The sequence below is a fragment of the Schistocerca piceifrons genome, chromosome X (genome assembly GCF_021461385.2).
Source record: "Schistocerca piceifrons isolate TAMUIC-IGC-003096 chromosome X, iqSchPice1.1, whole genome shotgun sequence".
In the NCBI taxonomy this organism is placed as follows: Eukaryota; Metazoa; Arthropoda; class Insecta; order Orthoptera; family Acrididae; genus Schistocerca; species Schistocerca piceifrons.
The window spans coordinates 439,987,911-440,015,508 of NC_060149.1; the positions used below are offsets into that span (position 1 = coordinate 439,987,911).

A 27,598-nucleotide genomic window follows, 5' to 3' on the forward strand; every position below is an offset into this window, starting at 1 on the left:
CATTCACTGCTTTCATGTCTTGTAAATGTGGGCACATGAAGCATCTTCCTTTTGGTGATCTTCCAGTTGCAGCGATCTAGGTCAGCTGGCTACTAATTCCACAATGTGCAGTGGCTTGTAGAACTTTGTATTGGAGGCATGGCTTTTTGAATCTCCTCTCACTATGAGAAAAGTTCTGTTTTTATCAGATATACCTTCCATCTGGTGGGATGATACTGCAAAAATAAGCACAAGATATTTTTTGCTACTACATCCAATACTTTTGTCCATAAGACGAAGTACAATCTTTTTGATTGTCTCTTCCAGGTTGATGTGCATTCATTATACAATAATGTTGTTTTTACGTCTTTCATGTATAGTGTTGCTGTTTTGCAGAGACTTAGTAACATCACACATTTGTTCTTTTTGGGCACACAACATACAACTGTTAAAGTGTCTTTTGGACGACAATAATGATTATAAAAGCCATGAGGTCACGGAAACCATCATTTTGAGTGGATTTTCCTTTCTGTTTAGTTACATTCCCTTGTACTGGACAAGGTGGAATTTTCATGATACTGTGTACTCGTATCCTACTCATTGATGGCACTGATTTGCTTTATTGAGCTGCATCATGACCAATAAGGAAATCAGCAATTCTGTAGTCTGTATAATCTAACTCTTCACTGCTTGTATCAACTGTGATACTAGAAGATGTGGGTTCATTATCGTTAAGACCATCAGTCTCTGGATTTCTGTTTTTTCTTGGTCAAAGAGAGCTTCATCTTCAAGCCATTCAGTAATAGTTGATTTAAAGTTTTGAACACTTCTGCTGACTTCAGATGATCTTCTACTTCACAGATAGTACAGTATATAATTACACTCTATGTAAGAAATAGTATTATTTTACGTATTTATTTTGTTTATGGTACAAAATTTACAGTATGTCCATCTAAAGTGTTTGGCATTAGGGAATGCTCTTTCCTTCAAGTTAGTACTGGGATGTAGCTTTCACAGTGCTTCTGACTTATCAATAAAGAGTACAGTTGTGCCAAACTGATAAGTGTTATCAGTAATCTAACTGCTTTTACACGTCATTCTCATAAGATGTAAATAAACTATTGGAAAGGCACCTGGTTCGCTATGAGATTTAATAGATCACTGTCATCCTTTATACAAGTAGGAGAGTAAAATTCATAAAATAAAATAATTAATTTGATTTCCAACAAACTACTTTCCTTCTGAAGAACGTCCACTATATGTTGAGGGATTACAAAGAACATCAAATAAAGTAAACAAATTTTCAAAAATATTCTTGAAAGAATGATGGGTTGCCGTCTATAAATGACCCCTGTTGTGCATCCAACACATTAACATATGTATCAGAACACACAATCATACAGTTAATGAGTTTGTTTTCTTTTACAGTCTGTGCATTATGATATGATTGCCTTATGACTGCAGCTTTGCGGCATCCTGCATGTTTACCCATTTTCACAGAGGATGAACGTTCTGATATTACAATCTTATCGACAAAATCGTGATTCCATTGTACCAGTGATACTTTTTATTATTTTTCCATTATTGGTTTCGGCGTCAGGCCACTCTCAAACGGTAAGTTCTGTATTACTAAGTGTGACAAAAATATTAATGCTGATCTCTGAGACACAAAAATACAGGACTACGTGTATGCCTCAGAAGCTGTACTTGGGGGAAAGTTCATGTAGCAGCAGATTAGCCGACCGAGTCACTTCATTGACAACATACAGGCACCACGATCCACCTTGAGCCTTATTTACATACAGAAATTTCTACTGAAATTCTTTAAAATTGCAGGACCATTAAGGCAGCATGAAGTGCACTACTTACTTGTATATGCAAATGATTAACATTTCAGCACTATGGTACTAAGTATACGGAATGTAGATGACGTTATTCCCACCTACAACAAAAGATTATGCAGCGGACTTCTAATTTAGAAATGGCACTTGAAAGCAGTTCCTTGCCACAAGATTGTGTTATGTCTCATGTAAGAAGGAGAAACGTTTATCAGTTCGTGTCAGAATTCTACGATGGCTGGATAATGCTCACTAGAGATTGTATTTTATTGTTCTGCGATATTGTTACTCTCATTGGTCGGGATCACACGACTGTGAAGCGAAAATGGAAACAATAGGATGAGGAGAACTGTTGGGGTTGGGTTATTTGGGGAAGGAGACCAGACAGCGAGGTCATCGGTCTCATCGGATTAGGGAACGACGGGGAAGGAAGTCGGCCGTGCCCTATGAAAGGAACCATCCCGGCATTTGCCTGGAGCGATTTAGGGAAATCACGGAAAACCTAAATCAGGATGGCCGGACGCGGGATTGAACCGTCGTCCTCCCGAATGCGAGTCCAGTGTCTAACCACTGCGCCACCTCGCTCGGTAGAAGAACTGTAACCGACGATATGCAAGATCTCAATGGGCCCACCCGATTAATGTCCGATAGGATAGAAATACTGTTTGCTCTTCCATGCAGCATTTTTCAGCCACGACATTTACTTTAAGCCAGGAAATTAGCTGTTTTGCAGAAAAACCAGTCTCTACACAGACAGCGCGATGTCGACTGGAGTGGACAGTGATGTCAGTGAAGCGCCAACAACTACGCTGGGCACTGTAGTCCTAGTTCTGCGTACATCACGATCCATGTGTGGAGACTCTAAGGATAACAAACGTTGCCAGACAGCATTCGTCATCGTCTTAAAGCCCAGCACATGGCGTGATGGTATGGATTGCCATTGAGTGCACAAACTATTTGGCCACCCCGCTGGTGGATACTAATATAGGGAGCAAAATAATAATATGCACATGTTAGTGTTTAATAGACTTATTTAACTTAACTTGGTTTCCCAATGCAAGTCCAGATCAATATATAATACAAGTCCTTGAGCTAGGACGAGTCTGATATCCACATTAGCAACAGAGGCTGAGAGACAACGCTTAGACTAGACCGACAGAGCTGAACTGACAGACTAGACTGAAGAGGTCGGTGCGGCGTTCTTTGAGTCGTCTCCGTGGCGGCGCTAGCCACCTGGGCACAGGAGGGTTTGTCTCGGAACCGGCTGCAGATTGGCGGTGCAGTCACATGGATTGCTGCCAACTTCTAGACGTGGATTGGTGCGGCGTGGTATCGATAGCGCACGATTCTGGTTCGTATTGCCGGTAACTTGAATAGCAGGCGTTATCTTTCTGAAGTGCTAAGTCCCATAAGAGTACCATGTCCAGGAGGTCTCCATGGCAGTTTTCTCCATGAAGCTAATACAAGACCGTAGGGTGCCTATGGCATTCTGACCTGTTGCCTTGGCCATCATATTCTGCAGATCTCTCACCCATTGTAAACATCTGGTCATGGTTTACCGAGGCACTTGTAAGGTATTCCTCATTTTTGGACTACATCTTATTTTCCAAAATAGCATTTATGTCGTGTCTGCATATAGCAGTAACATTCAGTGAAGCCAAGTAGTACTGCAGAACACAATTGCAGGGCGTACGATTTCAGTTCTCACGCTTGCTGAATAACCGCAGGACCATATGGCGCTTCCAGTAGATGGTGGGGTGAGGGGCAGTTGCTGGCCGTAAGAAAGACAGGTATATCAGAGCACTTTACGTAGGGAAACCCTAGCCATTCTGGAGCGAAAAAAGTGATTTTCTTAGTAAATATTTACTAATAAAAGCCATTTTTCTACTATAGGTATTAGGAGAAGCCTACCAATATTACTAAGCAAGGAATTTGTCATTTGAATAAACAAATTAATTTTTAAGTTAACGAAATTGTACGAACAGCTACGATGTTTCACGATTGTTAAGTACCAGATTTTGAATGAAATGATGCGCACTGACTGTAGAATAGTTTTTATTAAAAGTGACGACCAGTTTCGGGTAATTGAAAACGCATCCTCAAGTGATCGTGCCACAAGCAGTCGTCACTTTTAATAAAAAGTATTCTACAGCCAGTGCGGATCATTTCATTCAAAATGTGGAAATTTGGATGCGGTTGCCCGCAGTTTAAAATAACATGGTTAAGTACGAGATCTCGACTGCGCGCTATACTCGCAAGTCGTCTTCCGAGCAAATCTTGTAAGATCACGCTCTCGACAAGTGCTAGTTTTTGAGTTAATAAGTTATATATTGTTTCATTACTATCAGTTTAAGGCTTTTCTGCAAATAAAAACGTCATAATGTCATCCATAGGTGTATTTCAAGTAATGTAACTACCCACATCGTCACTTAAAATTACAGGCTGTAGAACTCCTCTTTCTAGAGAGTTCGATGGCGCTGCTACAGCTTATGCGAGGGACATTAATCACGAGGGCTTCGGAGGCGAATAGGTGAAGACTCAGTAAGATAATTGAAGGGCGGATTGTCGTAATCTCTGCAAATCTAGGAAGGAAAAGCAGGTCAGTCATACTGTACGCCTCTTACGACATCTTCCACGGACTCGATAGCTAGATTGAGATACTTCAGCAGGGGATCTTGCACACTGAAACGTCAACAGTCGCCAGCCAATATGACTGATAAACTCTGGTATCTAGGTAGAGGAGCATGTAATGACGTATCTGTATCTGTCATCCAAGCTCAGTTCGACTCGATACCCAACTTAACTGAGCCATTGTTGCTGCCAGAGCTGACAGCTCTCCTGGGTACTAAATTTCTCACTCTGTATGCCTCCAAATCACCTGCAACTTTAATCATGTATATACCTTACTTCCATATGAGCGCACAATAAGTAAAATTTCGTTATTTTTTATCTTTCCATTTGTTGCAATTGTAGTAACCTGTAGCGTAAGTATGTCCAGCTCAGTGGACGATGCGATTTTTCAGCGATATATTTTGAAAAATGGACTAACTGTCTTCGCCGAGTGCTATGAGTATTTATTTATGTATTGCTGTTATAAGTAAATCTGCAGTCTTCCTACCTAACTCAGTTTCCTTAATACAGACTGTAAATATAACAATAACTGTAACAATGAGCTAATAAAATCATTTTAAAGTTTTGAGTATATGCTGTAATCTTAGATATGATCACTGTCTGGACTCCTCAACTTCACAGTCCAGGTAGTGAGCACGTCTAAAATCATGGTTCACACACTAGACGATGACGGTCAGCTCAATTCACCCAAAAACTGAGCAAAATAATGGAATAGTTTACCTGCCAGGGCACTCGGTAATACGTTTCCTAGTATTACATACGAGGGCAACTTGTTTATTAAGATCCTATGGGCCGCGAGATGGAAACCACGGTGAAACTCCGATGAAGCTTTGCACAGATGTGTTGGTCACGGTCTCTAGTATGCTCGTCGATCGCCTCACGTCGCTCTTTTCGGTTTTGACATCACAGTGAGCATTTAAAGATGCCTAGAAAATAATGTCTCCCGCAAAGTATGAGATTACGCCTGATTTTATGCATTCCACATAAGGCATTTGTCATGTCTTGCTTCATGGCATTTCTCGGCCTCACTCTGTAAGGCCAATGAAGACGCTCCTACAGAGATTTCGATGGGAAGTGTTTGATCACCCACCCTGCAGCCCGAATTTGGTTCCCTCTAAGTTTCGTCTCTCCTGACATGAACCGCAGGCTATGACATTTTGACACACACAATAAGCTGCAGAGCAGCGCAGAGAATTAGCGGAAAGGACAGGCGGCTGCCTTCTATGACGAGGTTATTGGGAAATTGGTACAACGATACGACTAATGCCGTCGGAGTGGCGACTATGCAGAAAAGTAGCTGGAAGGTGTAGCTAACTGTTGCAAATGAAACATTTTTGATTTTCACCTTGGTTTCCATCTCGCGACAGATCGGACCTGAATAAAAGAATAGCCCTCTATTTTATAAATTCGAAAGTTTGTAAGTTTATGTGTGTGTTTGTGTGTGTGTATGTGTATGAAATGGTATATTTGTTACTCCTTCAACCTTAAGCCGCTCGACGGATTTAGATGAAATTTGGAATGGAGATACCTTATACCCTGAATTAATATGTACGCTACCTATCAAAGGGATCGGGGTGGGGGTGTAAATAAGCGTAGCTCACGACGCGCGAATGCCCAGACTTTATTTATCCAGTGTTTGAGAATGAGAGCACTTAGTGACTTGCAACTGACTTTACACTTTTATGAAACTTTTTTCGCTCACAAATCATGCAAAATTATGAAAGAAAAATAAGTTTACCGTTAACAACTTGTTTGCTGTTCATGCAGTAAAACCGCCGCACTTCTTTACTTCTAACTGTATTCGCGATGTATTTTGCAGACAGTATTCACTTAACCCGATGAGCCGAGACATTATGACCACCTGCTTAATAGCTTGTTTGTCCAACTTTGGAACGAAATACATCACTGTTTCCATGTATCAGGGATCCGACAGTTTGTTGGTAGGTTTGTGGCATTAGATGTCTGCGCATAGGTCATGCAATTCGCGTAAATAAAGGGCCGCTGATTTGCGATGACGGCGCCAGATAATGACCCCATATAGGTTTCGTGGGATATACATCAGGCGAATTTGGTCACCGAGACATCAACGTGAGTTTACTACAATGCTCCTCAAACCGCTGTAGCACGGTCTGGCTCCGTCACATGGACAATTATACAGCTCAAAGATGACATCGCCGTCGGGGCAGACATCAAGCCTGAAGGGATGCATGTCGTTTGCCTACCATAGAATAATACAGCTACCACCAGCTTGCGTCCGAGGCGCGCTGCGCATGTCGAGCTGCCGTTCACCTCGATGACGGCGTTTGTGGAGACGACCATCGATCTATTGTAGCAAAAATGTGACTCACCCGAAGAGCCGACATGTTTCCTTTGATCGACGATCGAATGCCGATGGTCCCGTGCCCATTGTAATTGTAATTGACGATGTCGTTGGGTCAACAAGTGAAGAAGTAGGGGTGGTCTGTTGCAGAGCTCTGTGTTCTACAATGGTGTGCCCCAGAACACTTGTGCGTGCATCAGTATTGTGTGCTTTCGGCATTGATGCCACAGATCACCACCTATCCTACTTTAAAGAGTAGACAAGCCTCCGAACACCACGTTCTGTGAGGAACCGTGGACGTCCAACAGTTTGGCGCCTAGTGGTAGTTTCACTGTCCTACCTCTTTCCTTAGATGCTCACGACAATAGCACGTGAACATACGACTAGCTTCGCCGTTTTCGAGATACTCGTTTATAGGCTCTGCATAATAATAAACTTCCCTTTGTCAAAGTCGCTTATCTCAACGGTTTTCCACATTTGCAGCTCATATCTTCGGTAGGGTGATCACCCGTCCGTGTCGGCTCCGCTTACATAATTTCGTTACAGCGTCGCCGGCCAGAGTGGCCGAGCGGTTCTAGGCGCTTCACTCTGGAACGGTGCGACCGCTACGGTCGCAGGTTCGAATCCTGCCTCGGGCATGGATGTGTGTGTTGTCCTTAGGTTAGTTAGGTTTAAGTAGTTCTAAGATCTAGGGGACTGATGACCTCAGATGTTGCGTCCCATAGTGCTCAGAGCCATTTGAACCATTTGTTACCGCGTCACGTGCCCGCAACGCTACCAGGCGGCGTCCACCGTCGCGGTGGCAGTGGTCATAATGTTTTGGCTTATCAGTGTATATCACTGTATGTACCAGCGAAATTATATCATTGTACGATTCATAGCTCAGGAGATATGACGTCATAAACACAGAGCTGATAAAAACTGTCGCAGCATGTATGCCTTTTAAATTTATTACTTCTTTGCTACTAACTATATTTGCAATACATTTCGCTGACAGTATCCGCATACGTGGCTGAATGTACCTACAAAAATATGTCACTACACGACTCATAGTTCAAGAGATATGATGTTACAATCACTGAGACACCTGAAAAACTGCGGCAACATAAACGACGTTTAAATTTATTGCTTCTTTACTGCTAGCTCTATTCAAAACACATTGCGCAGATAGTAGCCAAATGTATCACTGGATGTACCTGAAAAGTTGTACCATTGTGCGACACATAGTACAGACGATACGACGTCATAATATGTTAAACATATGTGAAATGTATTTGACATGTGCGTGCGCGGGCAAAGCCACGGGTAAATAGCTGATTCTAAGCCCCTGGAACGATTTCAGTCCAATCTGGTAGATGTATTAGTTACGATCTGGAAAGAAATACTTCGCGGGGTAAGAAGAACAAACTTCCTACTGGAGGTAGAGTGATAACATAGAGAGAGAGAGAGAGAGAGAGAGAGAGAGAGAGAGAGGAGATGAACAGTGAGAGGAGGAGGAGGTCGACAGTGAATAGGGGGGGGGGGAAGAGATGGACAGGGAGAGAGGGGAAGAAAAGATCGACAGAGAGAGGGGGAAGTAGGAGATGAACTAATGGAAGACTGGAATAAATACATATCCTGTCATTTTTCTTACAAATAATTGTTTAACTGCGGATAAGATCGCGGGGTGGAGCTAGTAATTTTCATATTTTTCGTCAATTACCTCAGTTTTTAAACGTTATCTCCTAGTTCCGTATGACAAAACTACGAGTAGAATCGACATGACTGTAGGGTTCCACTAAAATGAAACAGAAGTTTATTGGCGATGCTGCACAGTGAATATCACGGAGGGTGTGTTTCAAGGAAAACGGATAGCACAGATAGTTTTACTGTTAAGCATAAACATTCATAGAATATCTACAACAGTGGCTCTCCGCGAAAAGTGACCTCCCTAGACAACGACCGGGCTTGATTCCAAGGCATTATCGAACCGCCAAGCTCCAGTGCGAAGATTTTCCCCTGACTGCAGCTTCCTGGCATTCGGCCGAACCGAGTGGTGTGGCGCGCACGCGGGGGAGCCGGAAATATACTCGGCGTTCTGTCCTGCCACCGCACTTATCATTTCCCGGGCATCTTTTGAATTATTTCATGCAAACAAAGAGCCTGGCCCCAACAGGCACTATGATATAGTTCTTAGCCACTCTTCTCGCTGACGAACACGCATTTTTTTTATTTATTAGTATGTGTTATTTTTACGTAGAGTACATGTGGCATTTGTCGTCCAGTTCATAAAATTTCACTGTGATTTGCTTCCATTAACTTTTCAGACGTTCTCAACTGCCAGTTACAAAGTATCTCAATTGTTATGAACGTCCTCAGGTCTGCTTCAGAACTTTTTTTTTAAAGTGGCACTATCAAAATGACGGATTACATCATGTTTGAAGTCATCTTAACTGTACCAGTGTATGTAGAGTTCTTTTGCGCCCATGATGGATTCAACACACACTAACTTTGTGTTCTGCCTTACGGCAGGTCGTGTCATGGATGAAGCCTCGTCAGAGAGGTCCACCGCATGAGCGTCTAGGGAAGTGATTCCAGTGGTTGTTTCCCGTTGCCTTCCAATGATGATCATGAAATGAGAATGAGGACAACACAACACCCAGTCCCTGAGCAGAGAAAATCTCCGACCCAGCCGGGAATCGAACCCGGGCCCCTTGGCGTGACATTCCGCCGCGCTGACCACTCAGCTATCGGGGCGGACTCAACAGAAACAGGATCTAAAAATTTTCATGAGAGAAAAGAAATCGTCCTCTTAAGTGGAGTTGTTAACGCAAATAAACTCTCAAACTTCTGTCCAGGTTTCCTTTAATTTCGTATTATCTTCGCACAAACGAATTTTTAAAAACTTCTGGATTCTAATATGTAACGTATTTTTGAGCTCATCCACTATATTAGGATACAAATTCACGCAAAATTATTTGTTATTATTTCCTCTCCTTTCACCTCTGCCTCCCATCCCCCCGTCCTCCACTCCTACCCCCCCCCCCTCTCTATCTCTCGTATTCACGTTTAATTATGTGTTTCTGGAGTAATGCACGTTGTGGGCTCTGCTGGCTGCCATGGAGAAGGGAATCCACAAAATACGTGATGTGAAGACTTGCTCTAGGCTATAGATAACATTAACATGGGACTATTACATGGTATAACGCCATTAAGAACATCTAATTTAGCACCAATACCACAAAATATGAAGCACGATTTAGCACTCAGAACGTAGACTAATTACCCTTAGGCATATTCATGTGATACTATTACGAAGAAGTTGTTTACAACCAGTGGCGGCTCCTGAGTATACCTCCTGGGTGTTCAGAAATTTTTAGATTCACATAAATTTGAGTGTGTGAAATTAATAGCATCTGCTGTATAACAATTATGCTTATGAACAAATTTATACAACTACGGGCACTGCCAATAATAATAACGACAGTTGTTGTTGTTGTCGTCTTCAGTTCTGAGACTGATTTGATGCACCTCTCCATGCTCCTCTATCCTGTGCAAGCTTCTTCATCTCCCAGTACGTACTGCAGCCTACATCCTTCTGTATCTGCTTAGCGTATTCACCTCTTGGTCTCCCTCTACGATTTTTACCATCCACGCTGCCCTCTAATACTAAATTGGTGATCCCTTGATGCCTCAGAACGTATCCTACCAACCGATCCCTTCTTCTAGTCAAGTTGTGCCACAAACTCCTCTTCTCCCCAATCCTATTCAATACCTCCACATTAGTTATGTGATCTAACCATCTAATCTTCAGTATTCTTCTGTAGCACCACATTTCGAAAGCTTCTATTCTCTTCTTGTCCAAACTGTTTATCGTCCATGTTTTTATAATCCTGTATTCACCTGACCAAAAGTCTTGTTCCTCCTGCCACCGAACTTCGCTAATTCCCACTATATCTAACTTTAACCTATCCATTTCCCTTTTCAAATTTTCTAATCTACCTGCCCGATTAAGGGATCTGACATTCCACGCTCCGATCCGTAGAAAGCCAGTTTTCTTACTCCTGATAACGACGAACTCTTGAGTAGTACCCGCCCGAAGATCCGAATGGGGGACTACTTTACCTCCGGAATATTTTACCCAAGAGGACGCCATCATCATTTATCCATACAGTAGAGCTGCACGCCCTCGGGAAAAATTACGGCCGTAGCTTCCCCTTGCTTTCAGCCGTTCGCAGTACCAACACGGCAAGGCCGTTTTGGTTAGTGTTACAAGGCCAGATCAGTCAATCATCCAGGCTGTTGCCCCTGCAACTACTGAAAAGGCTGCTGCCCCTCTTCTGGAACCATACGTTTGTCTCGCCTCTCAACAGATACCCCTCCATTGTGGTTGCACCTACGGTTCGGCTATCTGTATCGCTGAGGCACGCAAGCCTCCCCACCAACGGCAAGGTCTATGGTTCATGGGGTGGGAGGGGGGGGGGTGATAACAACAGTAATAATAATAATAATAATAATAATAATAATACGCATAACTTAGCTGGCAAAAGAAAGAATCGTTTTTGTAGACTTTTGTTGTTTTATCCATAATTAAGTACAGGTTAGGGCAATAACGAAATAATGTGTAAGCTTTCGCAACCCTCCATTTCACATTTTTGTGGAACTGTGAGTTTTTGTGCTTTCCTATTTTTTGGACAAATGTACAAAATCCCTAACAGATGTTTTAACTGTCGAATTTATTTTCGGACTGAAAATCAGATATTCTTACGCTGAATCCACATAACAGCTTGTGCTAACTGTACAGCTCCTTGTTAAATGTTCGCTTGTAGTCACGAGTATTTGATTTCGTCACTCTGTCAATCAAAGTATCTGTTCTCGGAGGCCCTAGTTCCTTTGCGGCTACCTTTTCCTGGTAATTTACTTCTTTGCTCCCTGAATGAGATTTTCACTCTGTAACGGATTGTGCACTGATATGAAACTTCCTGGCAGATTAAAGCTGTGTGTTGGACCGAGACTCGAACTCGGGACCTTTGCCTTTCGTGAGAAGTGCTCTACCGACTGAGCAACCCAAGCACAACTCACGACCCATCCTCACAGCTTTACTTTTCTGTTGGCATTTAAAATAGATTCAATATAGTTCAACTTTACACTGCACACGAAAGCCGATTCTCGCACAGTAAATAACCAACTCCAAACATGAAGTGCGGTTTGTGGAAATGATTTAACTCAAGTAGTAATGTCTATCAACATCGTCACTTGACTAGAATAGAAATGAGGTGCTGAGATCCATAAAGGTCCTAAAGCACACTGCCGTCGATCCAACATTTAATTGAATATCAGAGAAACTAGTTATACAGATTTTCGTGAATTTTCATAAATATATAATGTGGGCCCACAGTACAGATAAACCTGACTCACCATAAGATCAACACATTTCAGAAGCATGAATGAATGCTACAGTCTCACAGTCGACGGTGATGTGCTTTGGGACCTTATGATTCTCAGCGCCTCAAATAGATTACTGTACAATAAAATTCATAATTTAATATTCTGTAACTGATTCAGATACCCGCAAAGTAGGTTTACTATCAGTACAACTTAAACATATACTGAAGTCCGATCTAATTTTACTATATAGTGTGTGAATTAGCGTATCTGAGCAGTGTGCTATCACCTAGCAGGGTTTATATCCGAGCGAACGGGGATAAAAGTCGGCCACAGTATGCTATCACTTTGTGGCACTGACGTAACCTTCTAGTTGAGTAGCAAGAGCTAGCTGTGCACGTCGTGTCCCATGCACGTTGTTCATCAAATCCGTATGTACGAGGGTAAGTCAATTATTATCCGCAATTTAGTTACATTTTTGTTTATTTTGCTAGTACTGTCGTTTTATGTTGATGATGCATGCTTTGTTTATTTGTTGTTATATCTTTGCAATTTTCTAGTTTAGTTTCGTTATCGCTGCCGTGCTGTTAATCATGGCTGCTCCGCTGTCGGAAGGCGTATCAGGGGCATAAATTCATCGAAGACTTTCGGTACAGTACGGGACCAGTGTTTTGCCACAACGGAGTGTCTACGGATGGATTGAAAAATTCCGAAATGGTCACACAAGTGTTACGCACGATGAACGAAATGGACGACCGTTTACCGCCACAAATGAAAAAACCATTGAGCGTTCACGTGAAATGATTCTCTTAGACAGACGATTAACTATTGACGAAGTGGCACATCGTCTGCCAATTTGTCACGGTTCTACCTACGAAATCATCCACAACAGACTTGGGTTTCATAAAGTTTGAGCAAGATGGATCCCAAAACAACCCACACGATTGCATAAAAAAAGTGTTTGGACATCTGTAACAAACATTTGGATCGCTGTGGTAACAAAGGGGACAACTTTTTAGACAGGATCATTACTGGTGACGAAACATGGATCCATCATTACGAGCCGGAAAGTAAACGGCAGAGTATGAAATCGAAACATCCATATCGCCGTGCAAGAAAAAGTTCAAGACCCAACTGTCCGCAGGAAACTGATGCTTACTGTGTTTTTTTTTTTTGGGGGGGGGGGGGGGACGCACAAGGTCCAGTACTGGAACATTATGGGGAAAGGGGCACAACAACAAACAGCGTACGCTACAGTGAGATGCTTACTGCCAGGCTAAAAGCCTGCAATTCGAAGCAAACGCCGAGGATTGCTTTCAAAAGGTGTTGTGTGGTTGCACGACAGTCCCCGTCCGTATACTTCTGCCCACACTGCTGAAACGCTCCAGAAACTCAAATTTGAAGTACTGAATCATCCTCCACATACTCCCAATCTTGCCTCTTCTGACTATCACTTGTTTGGTCCACTCAAACAGGCATTAAGGGGCCGTCGATTTGCCTCGGACGAAGCAGGGAAAGAAGCGGTGTATTCCTGGCTCACAGCTCAACAGAGAACCTTCTTTTATGAGGGCATCAGGAAGCTTGTACAACAACGTACCAAATACGTTGAAACGCAAGGAGACTATGTCGAAAAATGATGTTCTTGTAAGTTTCCTATTCGATTAGAATAAAATTTATAACTACTTTGTGGATAATAATTGACTTACCCTCGTATTTTGCCCGTAAGGCAATTACGTCACGCGAGTTGTGCATGTGCAAAAGCTCCTTAAAACGTGCACAACTGGAGGTGTGCTAGCGACCCTGATGCCAAGTTTCACGGAGTCTAGAGGAGCAGTAGCGCGGTATATTTAAGTGCCATATCTTTCAGATTGCAGCATCTGTGTTACGTTTAGCAACGTCAAAAAAAAAATCCGCAAGGTGTCGAAAGTTAGAGTGTTCACGGGTTCCTGTGCTCTTACAGAGCAGCCACCACTGTTTATAACATACAAATTCCAGGGGAACGTGATATACTAGGGTATACATTGTGGTAGCGAAATTCAACCGGCAATGATGAGTTTAAGAGGAACATTCTTTTAAAGTAAATTGCAGACAATAGATAATACCTAAAGCATTGTGCAACTGTCCATCAAGAGGTATTTATTTAATAGTAATAACCATGAGAAAACTATACCGAACAGGATACTTCGAGATTCTGTACACAGAAGATAAATACTTGCCACAATGAAATCGTAAGCCAGTCTTTGCCATCATCATCTGGGCTTTCGTTTCACAGGGCAAGAGACAGGTTAGTGCGTTTCGTTCGATAAGTAACACAAATTTCTTGCTCAGCTAAGGAATCATATGTAAGAATGGCATTGGTGAATTCATTTATTATATTTCTGTTATACACTCCTGGAAATTGAAATAAGAACACCGTGAATTCATTGTCCCAGGAAGGGGAAACTTTATTGACACATTCCTGGGGTCAGATACATCACATGATCACACTGACTGAACCACAGGCACATAGACACAGGCAACAGAGCATGCACAATGTCGGCACTAGTACAGTGTATATCCACCTTTCGCAGCAATGCAGGCTGCTATTCTCCCATGGAGACGATCGTAGAGATGCTGGATGTAGTCCTGTGGAACGGCTTGCCATGCCATTTCCACCTGGCGCCTCAGTTGGACCAGCGTTCGTGCTGGACGTGCAGACCGCGTGAGACGACGCTTCATCCAGTCCCAAACATGCTCAATGGGGGACAGATCCGGAGATCTTGCTGGCCAGGGTAGTTGACTTACACCTTCCAGAGCACGTTGGGTGGCACGGGATACATGCGGACGTGCATTGTCCTGTTGGAACAGCAAGTTCCCTTGCCGGTCTAGGAATGGTAGAACGATGGGTTCGATGACGGTTTGGATGTATCGTGCACTATTCAGTGTCCCCTCGATGATCACCAGTGGTGTACGGCCAGTGTAGGAGATCGCTCCCCACACCATGATGCCGGGTGTTGGCCCTGTGTGCCTCGGTCGTATGCAGTCCTGATTGTGGCGCTCATTTGCACGGCGCCAAACACGCATACGACCATCATTGGCACCAAGGCAGAAGCGACTCTCATCACTGAAGACGACACGTCTCCATTCGTCCCTCCATTCACGCCTGTCGCGACACCACTGGAGGCGGGCCGCACGATGTTGGGGCGTGAGAGGAAGACGGCCTAACGGTGTGCGGGACCGTAGCCCAGCTTCATGGAGACGGTTGCGAATGGTCCTCGCCGATACCCCAGGAGCAACAGTGTCCCTAATTTGCTGGGAAGTGGCGGTGCGGTCCCCTACGGCACTGCGTAGGATCCTACGGTCTTGGCGTGCATCCGTGCGTCGCTGCGGTCCGGTCCCAGGTCGACGGGCACGTGCACCTTCCGCCGACCACTGGCGACAACATCGATGTACTGTGGAGACCTCACGCCCCACGTGTTGAGCAATTCGGCGGTACGTCCACCCGGCCTCCCGCATGCCCACTATACGCCCTCGCTCAAAGTCCGTCAACTGCACATACGGTTCACGTCCACGCTGTCGCGGCATGCTACCAGTGTTAAAGACTGCGATGGAGCTCCGTATGCCACGGCAAACTGGCTGACACTGACGGCGGCGGTGCACAAATGCTGCGCAGCTAGCGCCATTCGACGGCCAACACCACGGTTCCTGGTGTGTCCGCTGTGCCATGCGTGTGATCATTGCTTGTACAACCCTCTCGCAGTGTCTGGAGCAAGTATGGTGGGTCTGACACACCGGTGTCAATGTGTTCTTTTTTCCATTTCCAGGAGTGTATGATTTTAACCTCCCATCATTAATAATGAGGGTTACTTAACTGAGATAAGACGCGGCGCATAAATGTTCCGAAATCTTTTGAAAGAACTAACATATCAGTTACCGGCGTCGATTTTATAGGGAGATATGGGGATTATGGATGTGTCTACAAGTGTGGTTGTCAGTTTCTTTTCCCACGAGGAGGTGCATGTGGAGCTTTGAGTCTAAATCTAATGCAAAACATGACTGTAGTAATGCACACTGCCAAATTATTTCCCAACTAGCAAAGAGAACACAATGAACAGAAGTAGCTACGTTGGCGCTGCTATCTCCCCTCGCATGCGCGGGAGATAGGCCGTTCGAGATAACCACCCTGCAGTACTTGGTTCACAGAATGAAAATTCCAAGGCAAATAAACACTCGTATCGATCGACGCAACATAATTTCCATACTGCCAAGACCTTATCTTTCCTCCGGAAAAAATCCCGCATGGGGATGGAAAAGCTGTGTTTCTAAAAGAACGTAATTAATTGTGTCACTAGACCTGAAAATCCGTCTTGCAGTACAATGAACATACTCAAAACTTCCGAACGGTCATATGATTTAGAATAATTTTATCACTCAGACAATACTTTCTTTCGAGCGTCCTCACTCCTTTGCATTTTCTTTCGCAAAATGGCTAAGTGTCACTATTCATATACTGGATACAGTTAAATAAAATACTACAGTTCCTTTTTTTAACAGCTAGTTGAAATGAAAGTGAAATTCACAAACAATGAATTTTCCATTTATGTTCACCGATTATCGTACTAAATGATTTGTAATAGTGAAGATCTCTGTGTTTCTTGGTAGCTCACAGCAACAGAATAAATTTTGAATTCCTTCCATTCTTCTTTATTCTGGTAACCTAAATCAAGTTTTTCAATTAGTTTTACGTCGAATACTTTTAAACTGAGGTAATTTTACACTTTTTGATTAGAGATCTAACGCTTTAACGAGGCTATCAATAATCTACACTACTTTCACCTGTATAAATTTTCATTATCCAGTCAGTAAAATTTCACTGATATTTCTATGAAATTATACGTGACGGAACCAATTCTTCACAACCTGGTATACATAAATCGCATTATCGACGTTCACCCTGCTGCTGCGAACACCGGTCGCTCCATAGTTATTGTTACTCTGAGTGATTTGAACTTCCGTGAAATGAAGGAAAGCAGGAAGATTAGGATTTAACAGCCCGTTGACGATGAGGTCATTGGAGACGCAACACAAATTCGAAGAGATGTGTCCTTTTCTAAGGACCTAGCCCGGTATTCGTGTCTAGGGAGAGCTAACATACTTCCTTTCTTGTGATAATTAGCACATCGGTACTATATCATGAAGAACATTCATCAACACACGAAAGCGTCACAAGTTATTTGAGATGGTACCGTCACTAAATGCGATGTGTACAAAGGTGCTGTTTTCGCGGCAAGGCAAAGCATACGTTAAACGTAGATAGTATTTTCGTTTAATTTAAGGTTATATTTTTTGCATCGTTGCAGAAGAAGGTAATTACACGATAGCAGAATATGAAGCAATTAAAGAGAATATACTTAACAATAATTCAAACCAAACAATACATTAGCCGTAATAGTAAACACAGAGACAGCAGACAAGTCGCACATTGTGCGTAAACTAATAACTTTAACTGATAAGTCAAGTTTCTAAAGGCTGGTAGAAGTGACAACTGTTAGTATTGTAAAGCTTCTGTGTAGAATGCAATGTAGGAGAAGCACAAAAACAGAGGAAAATGCAAATTTTAACTGCATATATATTCTGTAATTCACTGTCATATGTTCAAAATAGTACTATGTTTGAATTTGTCTCAATGAGCATTGACGTTGAGCAACCAAACAATAGTATAATTTCATTTGAAAAATGAGGTGTCGAAGTCTAAATATCGGTGCTTAATAATGTTAAGAAAACACGCTGGGGTCTCTTTACGAATAGGCTACCCTGTGACTATTCTTTAAAGTGAAAGTAGATTTTCAGTATCTCGCTGGCACCAAAAGACATCTGAGGTAAAAGCGATAGGTACCTCACCCTGTGTGTAAAATGGAAAAGCATAAATCAATCATAATTGCCATCCTTGCACAAATAATAAAGAAGTCAATGTCTCTAGGAGCAAACGAAGCGCAGTATGTACTTAAACCGTCTTATTTATCTTACAGCATCCAGTCAACGTTATACAATAACAGTATAAGAGAAAAAGGTGATTTAATATGTAGATAGTCTTTTCAGGGGACTCCACAACACAGAATGTGGCCCCATTCCAGAACATACGAGTGGCGTGGTCTCGTTGGCTACACGTAACAATAAGCGGCAAAAAACGAAACAACCACAAGGAAAAAAAAAGGTGCCAGTGAAATGTTCTCTTATTTGACTAAGAGTCCTAAATGAATCAAATAAGCAGACATATACATTATCAATTATAGGGGTAACTACGACTGGTTCTAGAGTCATTTAGTCAAATAATACAACGCTGCGTAAACAATGCTTTCAGCTCGTGAGAATTTACTCCCTTTCGTAGAATTTCCCTTTAGGAGGAAAGATTATACTTTCAGGAGGACCTTGCACGAACGTCGTTTGCTCACAAAGAACCATAGTTCTTTCTTTCTTTGTGAGAAAATAACGAAGGAGAAACTGAAGAACTCTAATTTAATACAGAACTCTTCTTGCTTTAACTGCACGCTTCTAGAAATGAATCGCCGTGTTCTTCCGACTTCCATAGGTTGTGCAACAACAATAATATGGACACTGTGAATTAATACCCTCGGTTAACAATCGTTTTCAGTTTTAGAACGCAGTCGTACAACGGTATATCGAAAGATATTAACTGGTGCACTCTGGGCAATGCAACATTCTTACATTGGTGGTTTCCGGTATAATCAGTTAGCATAATACATTAAGAGCTTAAAACGAAGCACCGTTGTCACTTATTCTCAATATGACTGCTGTAACATAGCTATATACTCGAAGAAATACTTGCATTGTTGCAATACTTCTTTTAAAGAAAGGATGGTTACGTAGGAAGGGATGGAAAGAGAGAGCAGAAAAGTCCCGTGCATCAACTTAGACGTGGATAGCTCCATTCATAATGCCAGATGAAATTTAAACCGTCAAAGACAGTTTTAGTCAGGCGCAAAAAAGAAACGTAAGGTTGAGGTAGTGTTTAACAATGTAACTGCAACGTACATTATCTCTAATGCATTACAGATGGAGCGAAATGAATAGGAATATATAATGTCAGTAATGGGCAACTTATTTTTATTTTTTGACGTTAGTTAATTGCAATAACGAAACACTTCAGTAGTCGTTAATATAGAAGAAAGTGCTACCACAAAATTTAACACAACTGAAGAAACTTGTTTTTGCCCCGTCTATAATAGAGAGCTACTTCAACAACAGCCAAATACATTTAATTTCCTTAAAAAAGGCAGTCACACCAAAGCAGTTCTCATTGAGAAACGCATTATAGGAGAAAAAATATTAATGGCTAAAGGCAATAATCTGTAACAAAGCAGACAAGACTGAACAAGTACCTACTGTACAAAAACTTCAGGGAAAGCGCTCATAGTCACAAACAATAATTAACCCAAAGAATGGTCAAAAAGAGAAATAGCCTTGCTACAACAGTACAGACTCCAGAATCCTACAGATTCAAAAACAACTGTCAGACTGCCTCCGTCGAACACTTCTCATCATTCCATTTACGACGTATTTTAGTGCCGACAAATACTGAACCAGTACGATTTAAACATAGGCATTTATAACAGAAATTAACTGTCACTTACCCGTACAAGCAATTCAAAGAAAGAGCTGCGAATGGCCCTGGAGCACAGAAATATGCCTGGAGCGTTCTGAAACACGAGCCGGCTGACAGCGACGTGCGCCCTCGTAGCGTACCTGTTGGCGTCTAAGGCGAAGCGCCGAGTGACACTGGCGGCCGCCCTGTCACCATAACAACCGCCGCCCTCTCTGATTGGTCGCGCGTGCTGTCCAATAGCCGCCCTCATTACTGATTAATTACGGAAGTTGCGCACCAGTGCTTTTGCCTGTGCAATCAAGGAAGTCGGGGAATCCTATTCCTATGACTTAATGTGTATATTCTGTAAACATAAACGTTGCCGCGCATCGAAGAAGGTATGAATCATGGAATTCGAGTATATAACTTTTTTGTACTTTATCCTCGGTTGCAGCATATCAAAAGCGCTTTAGAGAAATAATAAGAAAAATAAGAACACAGAAAGATATCAGTTCCACATCCCTCTTTTGTTTATTTATTTATTTATTGTTCTGTGGGACCAAATTAAGGAGAAGTCTCCATGGTCATGGAACGAGTCAATACATGGAATTATAACACGATAGTAGAAACAGATAAAATGAAACATACAAAACATATTCAGGCGATAAGTCTTAAGTTTATACAAAGAAAATCAACAAGCTCTTCCAGGAGTTCCTCGACAGAATAGAAGGAGTGAGCCATGAGGAAACTCTTCAGTTTAGACTTAGCAGAATTTGGGCTACTGCTAAGATTTTTGAGTTCTTGTGGTAGCTTATTGAAAATGGATGCAGCAGAATACTGCACTTCTTTCTGCACAAGAGTCAAGGAAATGCATTCCACATGCAAATTTGATTTCTGCCTAGTATTAACTGAGTGAAAGCTGCTAACTCTTGGGAATAGGCTAATATTGCTAACAACAAACGACATTAAAGAAAATATATACTGTGAGGGCAATATCAGAATTCCCAGACTATTGAATAGGGGTCGACAAGAGGTTCTCGAACTTACACCACATATAGCTCGAACAGCCCGTTTTTGAGCCAAAAATACCCTTTTTGAATCAGAAGAATTACCCCAAAAAATAACACCATACGACATAAGTGTATGAAAATATGCGAAGTAGACTACTTTTCGTGTTGAACTGTCACTTATTTCAGATACTGTTCTAATGGTAAATAAAGCAGCATTTAGTTTCTGAACAAGATCCTGGACGTGGGCTTTCCACAACAGCTTACTATCTATCCGAACGCCTAGGAACTTGAACTGTTCCGTCTCGCTTATAATATGCCCATTCTGTCTGATCAAAATATCGGTTCTTGTTGAATTGTGAGTTAGAAACTGTAAAAACTGAGTCTTGCTGTGATTTAGCATCAAATTATTTTCCACAAGCCACGAACTTATTTCATGAACTACATTATTTGATACTGTTTCAATATTACACAGAAGATCCTTCACTACCAAGCTGGTGTCATCAGCAAACAGAAATATTTTTGAATCACCTGTAATACTAGAAGGCATATCATTTATATAAATAAGAAACAGCAGTGGCCCCAGCACCGACCCTTGCGGAACGCCCCACTTAACAGTGCCCCATTGGGACTGAACATCACTACCACTCTCAATATTGCGGAGAATTACCTTCTGTTTCTGTTCTTAAAGTAAGAGGCGAACCAATTGTAAGCTACTCCCCTTACTCCATAATGGTCCAACTTCTGCAGTAATATTTTGTGGTCAACACAGTCAAAAGCCTTCGTTAAATCAAAGAAAACACCTAGCGTTCGCAACCTTTTATTTAATCCGTCCAAAACCTCACAGAGAAAAGAGAATATAGCATTTTCAGTTGTTAAACCGTTTCTAAAACCAAACTGTACATTCGACAGCAAATTATGTGAATTTAAATGCTCCAGTAACCTTGTATATACAACCTTCTCGATAACTTTAGCAAACACCGATGGCATAGAAATAGGTCTAAAATTGTCAACATTATCCCTGTCTCCCATTTTATAAAGTGGCTTCACTACCGAGTACTTTAATCGGTCAGGAAACCGACCACTCCTAAAGGAAAAGTTACAGATATGGCTAAGTACTGGGCTAACATACATAGAACAATACTTCATTATTCTGCTAGATACCCCGTCATATCCATGAGAGTTCTTGGTCTTTAGTGATTTAATTATTAACTCAATCTCCCTCTTGTCAGTATCATGGAGGAGCATTTCACGTAACAGTCTCGGAACACTTTTTTCTAAGAGCGCTATGTGATTCCCTGTTGGGACTAGGTTTCTATTTAGTTCACCTGCTATATTCAGAAAGTGATTATTAAATACTGTACATATACGCGACTTATCAGTAACACGGACATTCCCACTACGCACTGATTCTATATGCTCGACCTGTCTCTGCACCCCAGACACTTCCTTTACGACTGACCATATGGTTTTAATTTTATCCTGAGACTTAGCTATTCTATCTGCATACCACATACTTTTTGCCTTCCTAATAACATTTTTAAGCACCTTACAATACTGTTTGTAATGGGCTGCTGCATTTAGATTTTGCCTGTTTCTAACGTTTTCATATAATTGCCACTTTGTTCTACAAGCTATTCTTATCCCTCTAGTCAGCCACCCAGGCTGCCTGTTTGTGCTAGTACCCTGTTTTAAACGTTCTAACGGAAACCAACTTTCAAAGAGCATGAGAAAAGTCTTGAGAAAAGCATTATATTTATCGTCTACTGTATCAGCGCTATAAACATCTTGCCACTATTGTTCCTTTATAAGGTTTACAAAGGTCTCTACAGCAACTGGATCAGCTTTCCTGAACAGCTGATGACTATATTTAACACGTGTTGCAGCACAAAAACCTTTTAAAGTTAAAATTTGTGCATCATAATCTGAAAGGCCATTCACCTTTTTGCTAACAGAACGCCCTTCTAGTAATGAGGAATGAACAAAAATGTTGTCTATGGTTGTTCTACTGTTCCCTTGCACTCTCGTTGGAAAGAATACGGTTTGCATAAGATTATATGAATTAAGGAGGTCTACCAGCATCCTTTTCCTTGCACAATCACTTAAACAATTAATGTTGAAGTCACCACATATAACTAGCTTTTTGTATTTCCTATAAAGTGAACCAAGAACCTCCTCTAGCTTCAGCAAAAATGTTGTGAAATCGGAGTCTGGGGATCTATAAATAACAACAGTTAGAAGTTTAGCTCCACTAAACTTAACCACACCTGCACAACATTCAAACACCTTTTCAGTGCAGTACTTTGAAACATCAATTGACTCAAATGGGATGCCGTTTTCCACATACATGGCTACTCCCCCACACCGCAAAGAGCTCCTAGAAAAGCTGCCAGCCAACCTGTATCCTGGTAAAGGAAGCCTCTGAACGATTTCCTTATTTAAGAAGTGTTCAGATATACCGAGCCGGCCGCGGTGGTCTAGCGGTTCTAGGCGCGCAGTTCGGAACCGCGCGACTGCTACGGTCGCAGGTTCGAATCCTGCCTCGGGCATGGATGTGTGTGATGTCCTTAGGTTAGTTAGGTTTAAGTATTTCTAAGTTCTAGGGGACTGATGACCACAGCAGTTAAGTCCCATAGTGCTCAGAGCCATTTTGAGATATACCGATAATTTCAGAGTCAACATCCATAAGCAGTTCACTAACTTTATCTCTAATACCCTGTATATTTTGATGAAATATACTAATTCCCTCATTACTCGGATACCTAAGCTTTGTCAAAAGTGGTGTCTTTGTTAGAGAGACTTCCCTTAAGCAGGAATACCTATCAGCTGACTTCAATCTAGAAAAGGTGCAGCTCTAACACCCACTACTGCAGGAATTTTCCCATGAGTGATCCCACCACCCCCACCTATGCTGTCACTACAAGCTTTGCCAACCTCCCCTTCCCATACCTGTTGAGGTGCAGGCCATGTCTAGTGAAACCCGTCCTGCTGATGGACTCCACCAACACCACTGAAATGTGACTCATGCTTTCTGTCATCAGCGCACCCCTAAGTCTCATGTTATTACGCCTGATGGCTGTATTAAGATGAGGCCGATCGAGACGCTGAAACAGTTCGACGAAATGCACATTCGTGTTGCCAGTCTGAGTGGCTATCTTTTCCAGGTCACCATCTATGTCATACTCTCCATCCCTATCAATACTATTACCAGCCAGACCCACAATCACTACCTGATCCTCTTTAGTAAAATCCCTACATAACCCCCCTATGTTAACAGTCACCTGAGCCAATCCTGCATTAGGCTTCACAATGCTAGTGATCTGGTACTCACTCCCCAACACTTCCTCCAACTGCTGGCCTACACCTCTGCCATGAGAACTACCTAACAGCAGAACCTTCTTCTTCCTCTTCGACTTTGCAACTGTCCTAGCCATCGTAAGTGCTGAGGTCTGCTGCATACTTCCTACATCTACAGCTACTAGAAGTTTCTCTCCGCTAGACTCTGACAGTTGGTGACATCTATTGCAAACACCAATAGTAAAACTATTTGAAAATCTTCTTCTCCTAGCAGATCTCTTGCCAACAGCCAGCTCCCATTCCCCAACCCCCTTCTCCCTCCTCATCCTATCTAGCTCCTCCTGTGCGTTTTTCAACTGCATCTGAAGGGCACAGATCTTACGCTCCTGCTCCTCTGTCAACTTACTCTTGCTACATAACCTGCAGTTCCAGGAGAGGATCTCACCAAAATGCCCACTGGTTTTCCCACTGCATTCCCCCCAGTGAAAATACTTCGAACAAGTCTCACACCGCAATCACTACTCACGAACCTACGGCAAAGCCCACACTTCTCACTCATGGTAAAATTTTACTCTTATTGAAACAAGAAAAACACTTAACTAAGTTCCGCTACTATAATAAGAAGATGTTAAAAACCTGACTACAATAATCACAGACTTACTCTACAAGGGAAGTAACTACTATTATTAACAGTATTAATCAACAACAAATGAGAATATAACAAAAGACTAACACAGAAAGAGAATCAAACGTCTAATGACACAGTAACGAAACTAAAAACAGTTCCCAAAAGGTTCATCTGATATTATTTCACCAGAAAACACCAAGGACACTGGTTGAAGACTACTAAAGTTCCTAAATAAAACCACTATACACACACAATTAATTAGTACTTAGCTTTCGATGCGCCGCTACAGCTGCAACTGGTCAGTGCGGACATCGGCATCGAGGTGAATATAGACATAACACTATCTCAGTTAGAGATAGAAAAACTAAATAAAGCTGGTTGTGTGGGGATTTGAACACAAACGTAGTTATAGCGCCACCTCACGCAGTAATCGAAAGATGATTAAATCGACATTTTAATTCACTAATAAAGGACTTAACCAAAGCGATGCCTGTTCATTGGTCTAAGGCTATGATGTCTGCTTCGGGTGCAGGAGGTTGTTTATGCTCCTCCAAAGCGATGCCCACGTCGTCTGCAAAATCCTTAGTAAGTCAAATAGCTTTATATGTCAAACAATATTAAGTTAGGAATAATGCCATAGCCATAAAAGAATTACAAACTTGTGTACACTGACATGACGAAAGTCATGTAATAGCAATATGCGCATGCTACACTATGTGATCAAAAGTATTCGGACACCCCCAAAAACATACGTTTTTTCATATTAGGTGCATTGTGCTGTCACCTACTGTCAGGTACTCCATATCAACAACCTTAGTAGTCATTAGACATCGTGAGAGAGCAGAATGGGGCGCTCCGCGGAACTCACGGACTTCGAACGTGGTAAGCTGATTGGGTGTCACTTGTGTCATACGCCTGTACGCGAGATTTCCACACTCCTAAACATCCCTAGGTGCACTGTTTCCGATGTGATAGTCAAGTGGGAACGTGAAAGGGCACGTACAGCACAAAAGCGTACAGGCCGACCTCGTCTGTTGACTGACAGAGCCTGCCGACAGTTGAAGAGGGTCGTAATGTGTAATACGCAGACAGCTATTCAGACCATCACACAGGAATTCCAAACTGAATCAGGATACGCTGCAAGTACTATGAGAGTTAGGTGGGAGGTGAAAAAACTTGGATTTCATGGTCGGCTGCTCGTAAGCCACACATCGCACCGGTAAATGCCAAACGACGCCTCTCCTGGTGTAAGGAGCGTGAACATTGGACGATTGAACAGTGAAAAATGTGATGTAGAGTGACGAATCACGGTACACAATGTGGCGATCCGATGTCAGGTTGTGGATATGACGAATGCCCGGTGAACGTCATCAGCCAGCGTGTGTAGTGCCAACAATAAAATTCGGAGGCGGTGGTGTTATGGTGTGGTCGTGATTTTCATGGAGGAGGCTTGCACCCCTTGTTGTTCTGCGTGGCACTATCACAGCACAGACCTACATTGATGTTTTAAGCACTTTCTTGCTTTCCACTGTTGAAGAGCAATTCGGGGGTGGCGACTGCATCTTTCAGCACGATCGAGCATAGGTTCATAATGCACGGGCCTGTGGCGGAGTGGTTACACGACAATAACATCCCTGTAATTAAATGGCCTTCACAGAGTCCTGACCTGAATACTGTAGAACACCTTTGGTATGTTTTGGAACGCCGATTTCGTGCCAGGCCTCACCGACCGACATCGATACCTCTCCACAGTGCAGCACTCAGTGCAGAATGAGCTGCCATTCCCCAACAAACCTTCCAGCACCTGATTGAACGTATGCCTGCAAGAGTGGAAGCTGTCATCAAGGCTAAGGGTCGGCCAACACCATACTGAATTCCAGCATTACCGATGGAGGGCGCCACGAACTTGTAGGTCATTTTCGGCCAGGTGTCCGGATACTTGTGATCACTTAGTGTATGTACGGCTGTAGTATAATATCGCGAACACTAGGTATAAAAGAGCAGTGCGTTGGCGGAGCTGTCATTTGCACTCAGGTGATTCACGTGGAATGTTTACAGACGTGATTATACGGATGCACGAGGGGACTTAACAGACTCTGAACGCGGAACACTAATTGGAGCTAGACGCGTGGGACATTCCGTTTCGGACATCGATAAGGAATTCAATATTCCGAGATCCACAGTGTCAAGAGTGTGAAGGGAATCCCAAGTTTCAGGCATTACCTCTCATCATGTAGCCGCCGGCCATTACTTAACGACCGAGAACAGCGGCGTTTACGTAGAGTTGTCAGTGCTAAGAGACAAGCAACACTGCGTGAAATAGCTGCAGAAATCAATGTGGGACGTACGACGAACGTATGTGTTACGATAGTGCGGCGAAATGAGGCGTTAAGGGATTGCCGCGCGGGATTAGCCGAGCGGTCTCAGGCACTGCAGTCATGGACTGTGCGGCTGGTCCCAGTGGAGGTTCGAGTCCTCCCTCGGGCATGTGTGTGTGTGTTTGTCCTTAGGATAGTTCAGGTTAAGCAGTGTGTAAGGTTAGGGACTGGTGACCTTAGCAATTAAGTCCCATAAGCCATTATGGCAGCAGAAGACCGACGCGAGTGCCTTTGCTAACAGAACATCGCCTGCAAGGGCCTCTCCTGGGCTCGTGATCATATCAGTTAGACCCCAGACGACTGGAAAACTGTGGCCTGGTAAGATGAGTACCGATTTCAGTTGGTAAGAGCTGATGGTAGCGTTCGAGTGTGGCGCAGGCCCCACGAAGCCATGAACGCAAGTTGTCAACAAGGCACTGTGGAAGCTGGTGGCGGCTCCATAATGGTGTGGGCTGTGTTTAGATGGAACGGACTGGGTCCTCAGGTCCAACTGAACCGATCATTGACTGAAAATGGTTATGTTCGGCTACTTGGAGATCATTTTCAGCTATTCACAGACGATGAAACTTTTACA

The 27,598-nt window shown here is 42.7% G+C and overlaps 1 protein-coding gene across 1 annotated transcript in view; it reads right to left on the reverse strand.

The window, feature by feature from the left end:
• LOC124722845 (calcyphosin-like protein) overlaps nt 1–19,882 on the reverse strand; it is a 329,601-nt gene extending 309,719 nt beyond the window's left edge. Inside the window, exon 1 of the mRNA XM_047247970.1 lies at nt 19,764–19,882. The gene's annotated coding sequence lies outside the window, so the exon portion shown is untranslated. The remainder of the gene's footprint in view (nt 1–19,763) is intronic.
• Between the last annotated feature and the right edge of the window lie 7,716 nt (nt 19,883–27,598).